This window comes from Glossina fuscipes, unplaced genomic scaffold (genome assembly GCF_014805625.2).
Source record: "Glossina fuscipes isolate IAEA_lab_2018 unplaced genomic scaffold, Yale_Gfus_2 221, whole genome shotgun sequence".
NCBI lineage: Eukaryota > Metazoa > Arthropoda > Insecta > Diptera > Glossinidae > Glossina > Glossina fuscipes.
In genome coordinates this window covers 189103-199059 of record NW_023998564.1, presented here as the reverse complement: position 1 = coordinate 199059, position 9957 = coordinate 189103, and the positions used below count along the sequence as shown (strand labels likewise).

Here is a 9957-nt window from a genome sequence, read left to right as displayed (position 1 = left end):
AATTATTGGCAATTAACATGGAAAATTTCGATGTTTTTAGAGCCTGTTCGATTTCAGACACTAACTACAAGTTTGTTGGCGAATCACTTCCCTTCTCTTCGGAGAAAAAAAACATATTTCATAATGCATTTTATGCGGTTTTTATCACCCTAAGATAAATTTTTCGTTATCCCGTTGCTTATGCATTAGTATCTTATCATGTACGCTCCTCCTTGAGCTTTTAAGAGGTCATAATTAGCACGAAAGATTGATAAAAACGAAATTCCACAGCGTTTTCATTGAGAAGCTCAACAGTCATACTAAATATTGACGGATGCGTTTTACATTTACTTAAGCGTCTGAAGTAAAATTAAAGCTGAAGCATCTATAGTTAAAGACCATGTAGAGAATAGATTTCTTTTACTTTTTGCAGTTGGAAATATTTTGGACGATCTATACGGCATGTTTTCTCAAGTGTATTCCGAAATGTTTAGGTTGATAAGTAAAGTTGGCATAAAAGAACTTGGAAGTTGACTTAAGAAGTTAGTTGTATTTTAAATATGTAAAGAAACCCGTGTTAAGGATGGAATAGGAATAACTAAAAAAAGAAACCTGCCTAGAAAAAACGATATTTTGTTCCACATGTTAAACTCTTTGCGATTTATAAAAAAAAAATTAAAAAGATCTAAAAACGGAAAAGATGTTTATGGCTAAGCCATTCTATATAGTGCACTCGTTGTGATATACCCTAATGTTTATTTATAGAACAGCTAAAACGATCTGAAAAAATCTCTCATATACGAATGCCTTAAAATACCAACCGATAGTGTCTGGGTAGATTAAGGCAGGTCTGTCTATCTGTCCGTTCAATGTCTGTCCATGTATTTCTATGTTCAAGCTACAATGATTGATGAAATATAGCATGTTGGTATGCTCCGGCCTAAGGACGAGTACTATTGAAAATAGGTTTGGTTTTTCACAACTACTCCTTCTATAATATAACGCCCCGTTTTGAAACTATTCAATGGCATGCTAGGATAATAATGGAACATTAAAAAAACTCTTCGCCGCAGACAAGCAAGGCTTCCTTTTTCGTAACCCTCCCAGGAGAATGAGGGGCATATTTACTTGGCCAAACCGTCTGCAACACGCAGAAGGAAACTAAGCACGCCACATTTTTGATCAGCGTTAAGTTATAAGCCGATTTAAGCATGTGTGTATGTACGTCTGCCTGCGTGATGTCTGTGGTAAGCATTCTCCTGCTCGCCAAGAGGAAGCTATCCGTTTCAAATTTAGCAGAAACATTGGAAGTTCTTGCACGAAGCTTGGTATTGGAATTGACTCAAACCGTGAAAGGATACGCCTATAGGACAACGTAACCTGAGACCAGGTATGTTTTCAAAAACATAATAAAATTGGTTTTTTTGTTCGTTACTTACAAACCACAATAGATACACAAACAAAAAAGTTTGTAGTTTCTTTCCCTGGGTGATCCTGCAGCACCTATAGAAAAATGCAAAAAAAGGCCACATCTACTCTATATTACAGAATATTTAAATTTCATTCTTTTGCCAAACCGTTTGCAGCTTCACTATCAAATGTGAACAGTTCCGGACACTTTCGTTAGCCTGTTCGTCCATCTGTCTATTAATTGGTATGGTAAACGAGGTCATGGCTGCATAAAATGGGGATAATTGCTTCGGACACACGATGGTAAATTTCCACATTTATTCTACAAAAAAAAAAAAAAAAAGCGAAACAGTTATGCTCATACAGCATTGCAGAGTACGCAAATTTAGTTTTCCCCTTTTTTGAAGTAATATTCAGTCGCAGCCGAATATAATTTTTCCCACTTGTTTTTTTTTTCTATAAAATATTTGAACATCTCCTATAAAAATTTAACTACACTTGGGTTATATAAGATTTGAGTAGAATTAATCCACAAAATAATAAACAACGTTTTATTTATCGCTGTATAATCGTAGTTCATATATAAAGACGTCTTCACTTTACTATAAATAAATTATGTGCCATAATTATTTTCGTTTGAGTTTGATCGTATAAAATGTGATGACATGTTTTATAATGCGACAGCATTAAAATTGGCTTGTGGTGTTAAATACGGCGGCATGCACATATTTATACATCCGTCTCTTCGTCTACTCTGTGATTGATAGCGTCAATGTTATGTGGGGGGCATTCAATTAAAGTTGGTTGCCGCTGCTAAAGCTCTCCATTTGGTATACGGCTACTTTAATCACACACACCATCGTACAAATGTTTCAAGACACCACCTTTTTTGGTTAATGAAAGAACACAATCGCAAGGCATTTTAAAAAACACTGGAATTGTTACTAGTTTTTAAACGAACACGACACGACGTACAGCAACGGATAAATTAAGTAAACTGTATTTTTTGTAATTGCTTTTTATTGCAACAATTTACAGAGGCTTTGACATTGTCAAAGAACATAGTCAGTGGTGGCATTCAGAGCTCAGTTGAAATACCTACGTACAGCAATTATTTGTTAATTGCATTTGGTCAACCCATAATTACGCACGGGGCTTGGAACTGATTCAATGAAATCAAAAGAGGCGTAGAGGAAGGTAGGGAGAAAGAGAGAGCCTTAGTCGTTAATTGGTTTTTAACAATATATAACTGAAGCTAATGAGACATTTAAACATAGCCACATATAAATATGCATGATGTGTCAATATATGGTTGTATACATATATGTATACGCAAAATAACTCCATTCTGTAGTTTGGATGGATGTTATAAGTGAGTGCATATCTTGAATGTTGCTTAGTAACGTTCTATGCATGCTTTCAATACATGTATTAAATGTGATTGTAAGCCGGTTTATGGCAAATCATCTTCTTTACTCTTCATGATTTATCAAGTGTCATTAAATTTCCTCTAAACCTATTTATACGTACGTGTAACTAGTTTAATAGTTGCAGTATTTAAAGCATTTGTCATAACTAAAGATGAGGTTAATTTCTGCATATGCGGACATTGAACTTTTTGATAGCCTTTGTAGAAATGGTACTGCGTTCTTCCATAAAATGTTACATTAGCAATATGTGACGAACACACCGATTATCAGACACCCGAGAGAATTCTCCTGTATACGAGGTTATTAAGTGAAATCGATACGAGATTAATAAGTGAAATCAAACTTTTACATGAAAATAAAAATCATTCTATTGACCCGTTACCACAAAACACACAGGGCAAAGTTTACGTATTTACTATCGTCAGGTATTGCAGAATCAATGCCAAAAAGTCTATTTTGCTTTCTAAAATTACCAAATTATCAACGAGCATTCGAATAACTTACTAGTGTGAATAGTGAACAGTTTCTGGTCGCTTACCAATTCTATCCCTTCAATTTTTTTTTTTCTCTATGTATGTTGCATTTATCAATATAAAACTAAGTAGATAGAAGACAGTCCGACAATAAATAGCAGACTGTTATTTTTACAAAATAGACTAAAACTACCTCTGCCTTGTTAGAGTAGAATCCGTCAATTTATGATACGTAGATATAATCCATTAAGTCAAAATGATGAGCGTATTTTTCGTTCTGACGGCATTACAAAATAGGTGAACAAATAAAATGGCGTGCGCTACTTCGTAGCGGATTAAATTTTTTTGTTAGTGTCCTTGATATGGCGAGCAAAAAGGGGCTTGCGAAATAGAAGCCCCTTTAGTTAAATTCTTTTTTATATATCCGCTTGGGTAGCCGAGAAGCCAAAGAATCGCGACTAACACTAACAATGGTCGTAGATTCAAATCTAAAGTGAGGTAGAGCTTTCAATGCTGGCGAGCATATGATCTGACTTACCCGGCAGCCTTTAAATCCATACTTTGTAAGTTTATTTACAAAGTGTATATAATGTAACCAATAAATAAGTGAATAAATAAACAAATAAATATGATGGATACAATGATGTGGTCGATTATCTTTCCCTTTACAATCTCTTTAATATTGGTATCAAATAATAATAATATCGACAATAGAAAGCGAGAACCTAAGTGTATTGTTTTAACCGTACAAAGCTAACTGAGAAAAACCTTGTTATAATTGAAAATAAATATTAACAGAATTACAGTCTGGCAAAACAGATAATGGTCGCAAAATGGTCCGATTCGAACCATTTTCGATTCAGAGAGTGATTGAGTAAGCGATTCTGATTCGATCGGTATAATAAAAGTTGGGTCCGTCTCAAGTGCTGCGGTGTTTTCCATACCACCTTAAACTTAACGTACTTTTGTGAAGTAGAGTATAAAAGTTAAATATTATATATTATATTATATTATATTGTTATTATATTATATTTTTATATCAATGAATTAAAAATTGGAAAATAAATTTTTCCAATGACTTCAGCACTTAGAAAAATTGAATTTTTTATATTATATATATATTGGGAGTTTCAAACTTAATTCTTCTACGCTTTACCTATGCTCAGCCTGGAATATGTTTGTTAAGAAAATTGTTAATTATCTTGCTATTAAGTCTTGAAAATAATCAGTTATCAGCATCATTCGTATTGATCTTAGATTTAAATAAGTAAATTAAAGCCTCTTGTGTACTCACTTTAGTGCTTTATAAATAACGTTTAGATTACCGTTGTAAGCAACATCATAAAAGTAACGGCGTTTCGCTTTTCTTCCATTTCCGCACTACTTACGTAAAAAGAAAAAAATTATATATAGGATAATATCACACAACATATAGGAAAATACCTGCCCACCATTTCATATAACTGAGGAGAACGGTCAAGGCTAAGATGGCTTTTCGAAAAAAATTGAAAATTTTATTGCATTAGCAGCTGCATTCGTTCTTGTTCGACAAGGAAAAGCCACGCGTAAATATTGCATTTAAAGAAAGGAAAGCACATGAAAAACTGTGATTTAAGTAAGCAATGTAAAGAGAGCGCGTAAAAAATCTCTTTAAAAAGTAATACAATTTACGCGGGAGAAAAGCATCTAAGAAGGGACTGAGAGCAAAAACCATGTTTTATGCCAAGCACTGCGCTTAAGTATATCACCAATCTCTAGTCTAGGTAAAAAAAAAGTTTTCGAAAAATATTGTTAAACAACGCGTTGTAGAATTAACTCGTGTTAAAATATCAGTGGTGAAAATGATGTACAGTATGTAAGAACTCTTGAAAAGATCTCAATAAAAAGCAACGGTGAACGGTTATAAAGGCATGGATTAAGACAATTGCTTAAGAGGATTTTCTTATAAACGAATGGCAGTCGGAATTATCCGCTTTCTCCCATAACTTGTTTTCTAGTCCAACTGTTTATGTCTTTCTTAGATATATAGATGATTGGTCAAGAATTGCTTGCAACTAGACTTAGTTGTGCAGCCTAGCTAATCTATATCGTATATTAAGCAGACCAAGCTGAACTAGCCAACTACATGTCTCTACAGCTTAACGTCTACATCAGCAGTGTAACCGTAATCACACGAAGTCCGTTGACACTTTCAAACAAGAAGCATTAATTAGGACCCCTTAGGAAGCATTACAAACCCGACTACTTAGTGAGCCGCACCGCTCTTAAAGTGCTACGAGACAAAAAATTCGTCAATGAGATATTTTATCGACATCTGTCGACGACTGTCGGTCACATATAACAAAACCGTTCAAAGAAGATTTAAAAAAATTGATGTGCGAAAAACGGTATATTCGCCACTCATTGCTTCTTCGGATTACTACTCGTGTCAATCTGTACCGTAAGGTCTAAGCAGTTCTCCTGCTCTTGTAAGGGCAATCACAATGTGTGGTTTCTTGAGAAACCATCACAAAGCAGCGCAGTTTCCAAGTCGGTATGCAACAAGCTACAAAGTAAGGAAAAAAGCTACTGACTATTGCTAAACGAAGTTTCATTTTAGAAAGAAATGAAAAGATTTCAAGAGAAATACCCGCGAATGCCATTATTTTACGTTCTGTAGGAAATATAGAAGTGAAATCCAAAGTTCTAACAAAAGGAGAACCAATTATTGAAATTCTGTTTAAGCAGACGCTGCAAAGCGGATAAAGCATTGTTTCTTGTTTCATTTTATTTTCTCTTAGCAAATCGACTAGAGTGCGTGCTCCGATGTCCACACATATTTGTCCGATGTCGATTTGTGGGTATATAAATTTATATACAAAGGGATTCCAAAGTGAACTGATATTTAAACATTTCTGTAATTAAATGAACGTGTTTAACTATAACCAAGAAATAATTATTCGTTTCATATAATACAATATTTCATATCATACGCGATCTAATAAGTCATTCTGCTATTAGCCATCAAATTGATTGCAATATGGAACACCTTTTATATGATATTAAGTGCTTAGAAGTACTGTGTGAGGCGGACAGAAATCTTTATGGTCGTCGTTGCATGTTATTTGATTTTCTTATCAATACCGCAAACGCCAGCCCGCCCAGCTTGTGATGTGCATGTTTATGAGTTTACAACTTTTGACTTTTAACGTAAGTTGCAAAACATTTCCTCAGTAATAAAATTAATGTTTACTTAAGTGTTCAGTGTTATGTGTGTGTGTGTGTGTTGCGTGTGTGCCTGTGTGTGTAAATGTGAATAGGAATTGAAACTGCTACTAATGATTTATACGCGTTCACATATACGTTCCAATGTTAAAGTCACGTGGTGAACCTTAAGTTGCGAAACTCATTTTTATTTGGTTTTGTGAATGATCTTGATTTTCTGCAATTGATTGTTTATGCAATGCATCTTGCTTGTATTTAATGATTAATTGTTTATGTTTTTTATTTTAACGTAATAGAAGGAATAAATAATGACTAAAACAACGAAAGAAAATTACATTAGACGTTGCATCCATTTGACTAAGTGACTGCAATTTCCCCAATAGCATATAAAAAAAAATCTTTCGTATTTGGTTTTCATTGGTTTCATTGGTCGTCATTATTGGTTTTAAATGCTTTGAAAATTTTTATTAAAGTGGGTGGACGGAAAAATATTTTCTTAAACTTTTAGGATTCTATCATCGTTTTAGCGATTAGTGGGTTAAAGGATGGGAAAACAATCGAAGATTATTTTTAAAAATGGAAAGAAGGAAGCTTTTGCGAACTATTAAAAATTCCTTTTCTTCAGATAATGCATCATTTAAGAGATTTTCAGTCGGCAGACCCATGAAGAAGATCGGGAAACTAATTAGTTAACTGAAATAATAACGAGATAAATATAAAAAAAAAATTCGCGTTTTATCTTGAAATAATTCAGAAGAAATTGCTGAACAAAAGTGCTTTTGCATTTTAAAAGCGATTTTTTCTTTTTCCTTTCCACAAGTTAAAACCTTGTAGACAGTCAAGGCTGACCATTAAAGATCCTATACTATTGCATCTAATGCAATTCTTCAAATATTTTTGTCACAAAGTATCATCATCATTACTTTTTAAGGTTAGGTTTATATAGGAGGCTTGCCGCAAACTAACAAGATCGAAACTTGTATAGCCAATTTGTTTTTCTGCCCGAGTACTTATTATTCTTCGTCTTCTTTCATTATAAACTGACTTTCCCTTTTAGATGGAAAAGGCCGAAAATAGGTTTTCGCCGTCCAAACTTACCACAGTAAATCTAGGTGTCCGATCACTCTTTGCCCACAATTCATCATAAGTGGTAAAAGTCAGAATTTTTTGAAGTGGCGGAAAAAATGCTTTTGTCCTATCCAAATATTCGCTATTCATTTTGTATGAGAAAACTGTATTGTATTGTACTTTTATTGGCAACCCGCGCCGCTGTCCATTGTGGTCGTTCACGCCCGTAATCCTCTAGCTTTAGAATTTTCATGAATTTCGTCCCTTTTTTGCTTCTTTGGCACTACGCTGCGTACAGCGTTATGGAGTGATCCTTAATCACATGCTATCTGTTTCTATCGACGGCCGAGCATGATATTATAGCATGAACTGTATGAATCGGTATTCGAGATACCCATATTCCTCGAATGTTATTTGAGGAAGTTATGGCCGCTATAGAAGCTAGTGTACGAGAGAATACTATTGTTTACCGATTTATGTCGAGAAATAATTTAAAATGGGAATATTTTTTTTAGATGGTTACTTTTTCACTATAGAGCTATGGAATATGGACAAAAAAAGGAAAAAGGCTCGATGCAATTAGTTTTAAAAGCTCTCCGTTCTTGAGGTGCAATCGTTTGAATTAAATCGTTTCTCAACACGTTTGTTACCCATCGACGTAAACAAGTCGTAATTGGAAGGACATGCCTCGGATGAGCAAGCCGTATGGACTGGCGCTTCCCTTTTAACTGGTTTCGAAATATCGCCAAATGCTTTTGCTAAAGCGATGAATGGAAGGATGCCATGTAAAAAATTCACATTGTGGTGTCTCTTTTAAGATTCTGGTCATAATTTGAAAACCAAACCGTTCAAATCGATTAATCGTTGCTGGTAGCGTTTGGTACTAACAATTTTAGCAGACTATAACAATTAATAACAGATCATATCCTTCTTGTCAGGCTACAAATAAAATGTTGTCTGCCCGTCAAAGCGATTTATTCTCACAGTCAATGTCGATGGTACGACTGGATCTACTCATGAAGTTTTACGCTTGGCATTATCAATATAAATCCATTTTTCATTTCCAGTTAGGACAGGATGCCAAAAATATTTTTTCTGGTTTCAGGTTTACAGGCCTGATATATCAGAAAAATACATGGCTGCACACTAGCTTTCGTAAATTAATTCTAAATCGGTTAATATAATAAAAGATTAGTTCATCTCAAGTTTTTTTGGATATTAGGATAATATTATCTTGATATGCATGTGTTTCGTATGAAGCACCTGAATCCAGATGGATATTTAATGGAAATTTATTTATATTAGTTTTTAAGAAATCTGTAACAATTGTTATTTTAGATATTTAAAAAATCTCTGCGACGGAAAATTTGAATATGAAAACATATAAACAATGGCCTTTTCATATATTTTCACGATTTTTCTATTGTCTGTTTACGCATGCGTAAATTTTATAAAAATTTTGAAAGCAATTAGTGAAAGTGGTTTCCGCCTAAATTCAAGTAAGGGACTCCTTGATTCGAAAGAGCTGAGCTTTCAAACTCATTCCCCATTTAAGGCCTTAGTTTCCAAAGTACTTGCATAGTAGTTGTACCGCGTTGTGGCGTTGAAAATGTTTTGCAAACACAGCTTAAATTGTTCTAAAATTTCATAGATACAAAATTTTGTAAAATTTAATCTTAACATAATGCACTTAAATCTGAGGATGACAGTCCTTGCACTAATTTCTTAGACCCTTAAAATCGCGCCTTCTATCTCTTTGCCGAAATCGTACAATTTGAACATATAAATTTATGGTGTTTATGTAACCATATGCACACATAAGTTTGTAATATTCCATTTTCTTAGTGGTTAACTTGATGACAAATATTTTTACATGCTTCCACATGCATTTCTCGTTATTATTTATGATTCTGTTGAGAAGATTAAAATGCATCCACGAACATATACAAAAATTGTGATTAAGGTGAATAAGCTTAATGATTTTCTCATTCTTCTTCTTGTAATCTTGATTAATGTTATACTTCCTTTCGATTTTGTTAAAACGAATGGTGGATGGATCTTATATCATTTGTAAGGATTGTTCTTTTATACTCATGTTAAACGCACTCCTTTCTACGCAGAAAACATTTTATTGCTTTTTTAAGAGATCGTGCGAGTTTTTTTAAATGGTACAAGTATTCTGGCTTTGAAGCAAGTCATAAATAATAGATACAAGTAGCGAATTAACAGACTAGTAAGGTAGACTCATGACGTATACAAATCATAGCATAAAACGGCAATTTTTTGACAATTTTCTTGAGATCGAAAGAAAGTTTGTAGTGTAATAATACTCTGTGGGACGTTATCAAGCATGTTATTGATTATTAAAAAAAGAAATTATTTTGAAAAATTCC

The 9957-nt window shown here is 33.8% G+C and overlaps 1 protein-coding gene across 4 annotated transcripts in view; it reads left to right on the top strand.

Moving 5' to 3' along the window:
* Nucleotides 1-260: 260 nt before the first annotated feature.
* The window catches only part of LOC119642265 (calcitonin gene-related peptide type 1 receptor), a 119657-nt gene continuing 109960 nt past the window's right edge, over nt 261-9957 (top strand). For 2 of the 4 annotated variants that reach the window (XM_038041355.1, XM_038041354.1), the window contains exon 1: nt 261-1369. The gene's annotated coding sequence lies outside the window, so the exon portion shown is untranslated. The remainder of the gene's footprint in view (nt 1370-9957) is intronic. The other 2 variants (XM_038041352.1, XM_038041351.1) reach the window with 2 other exon arrangements.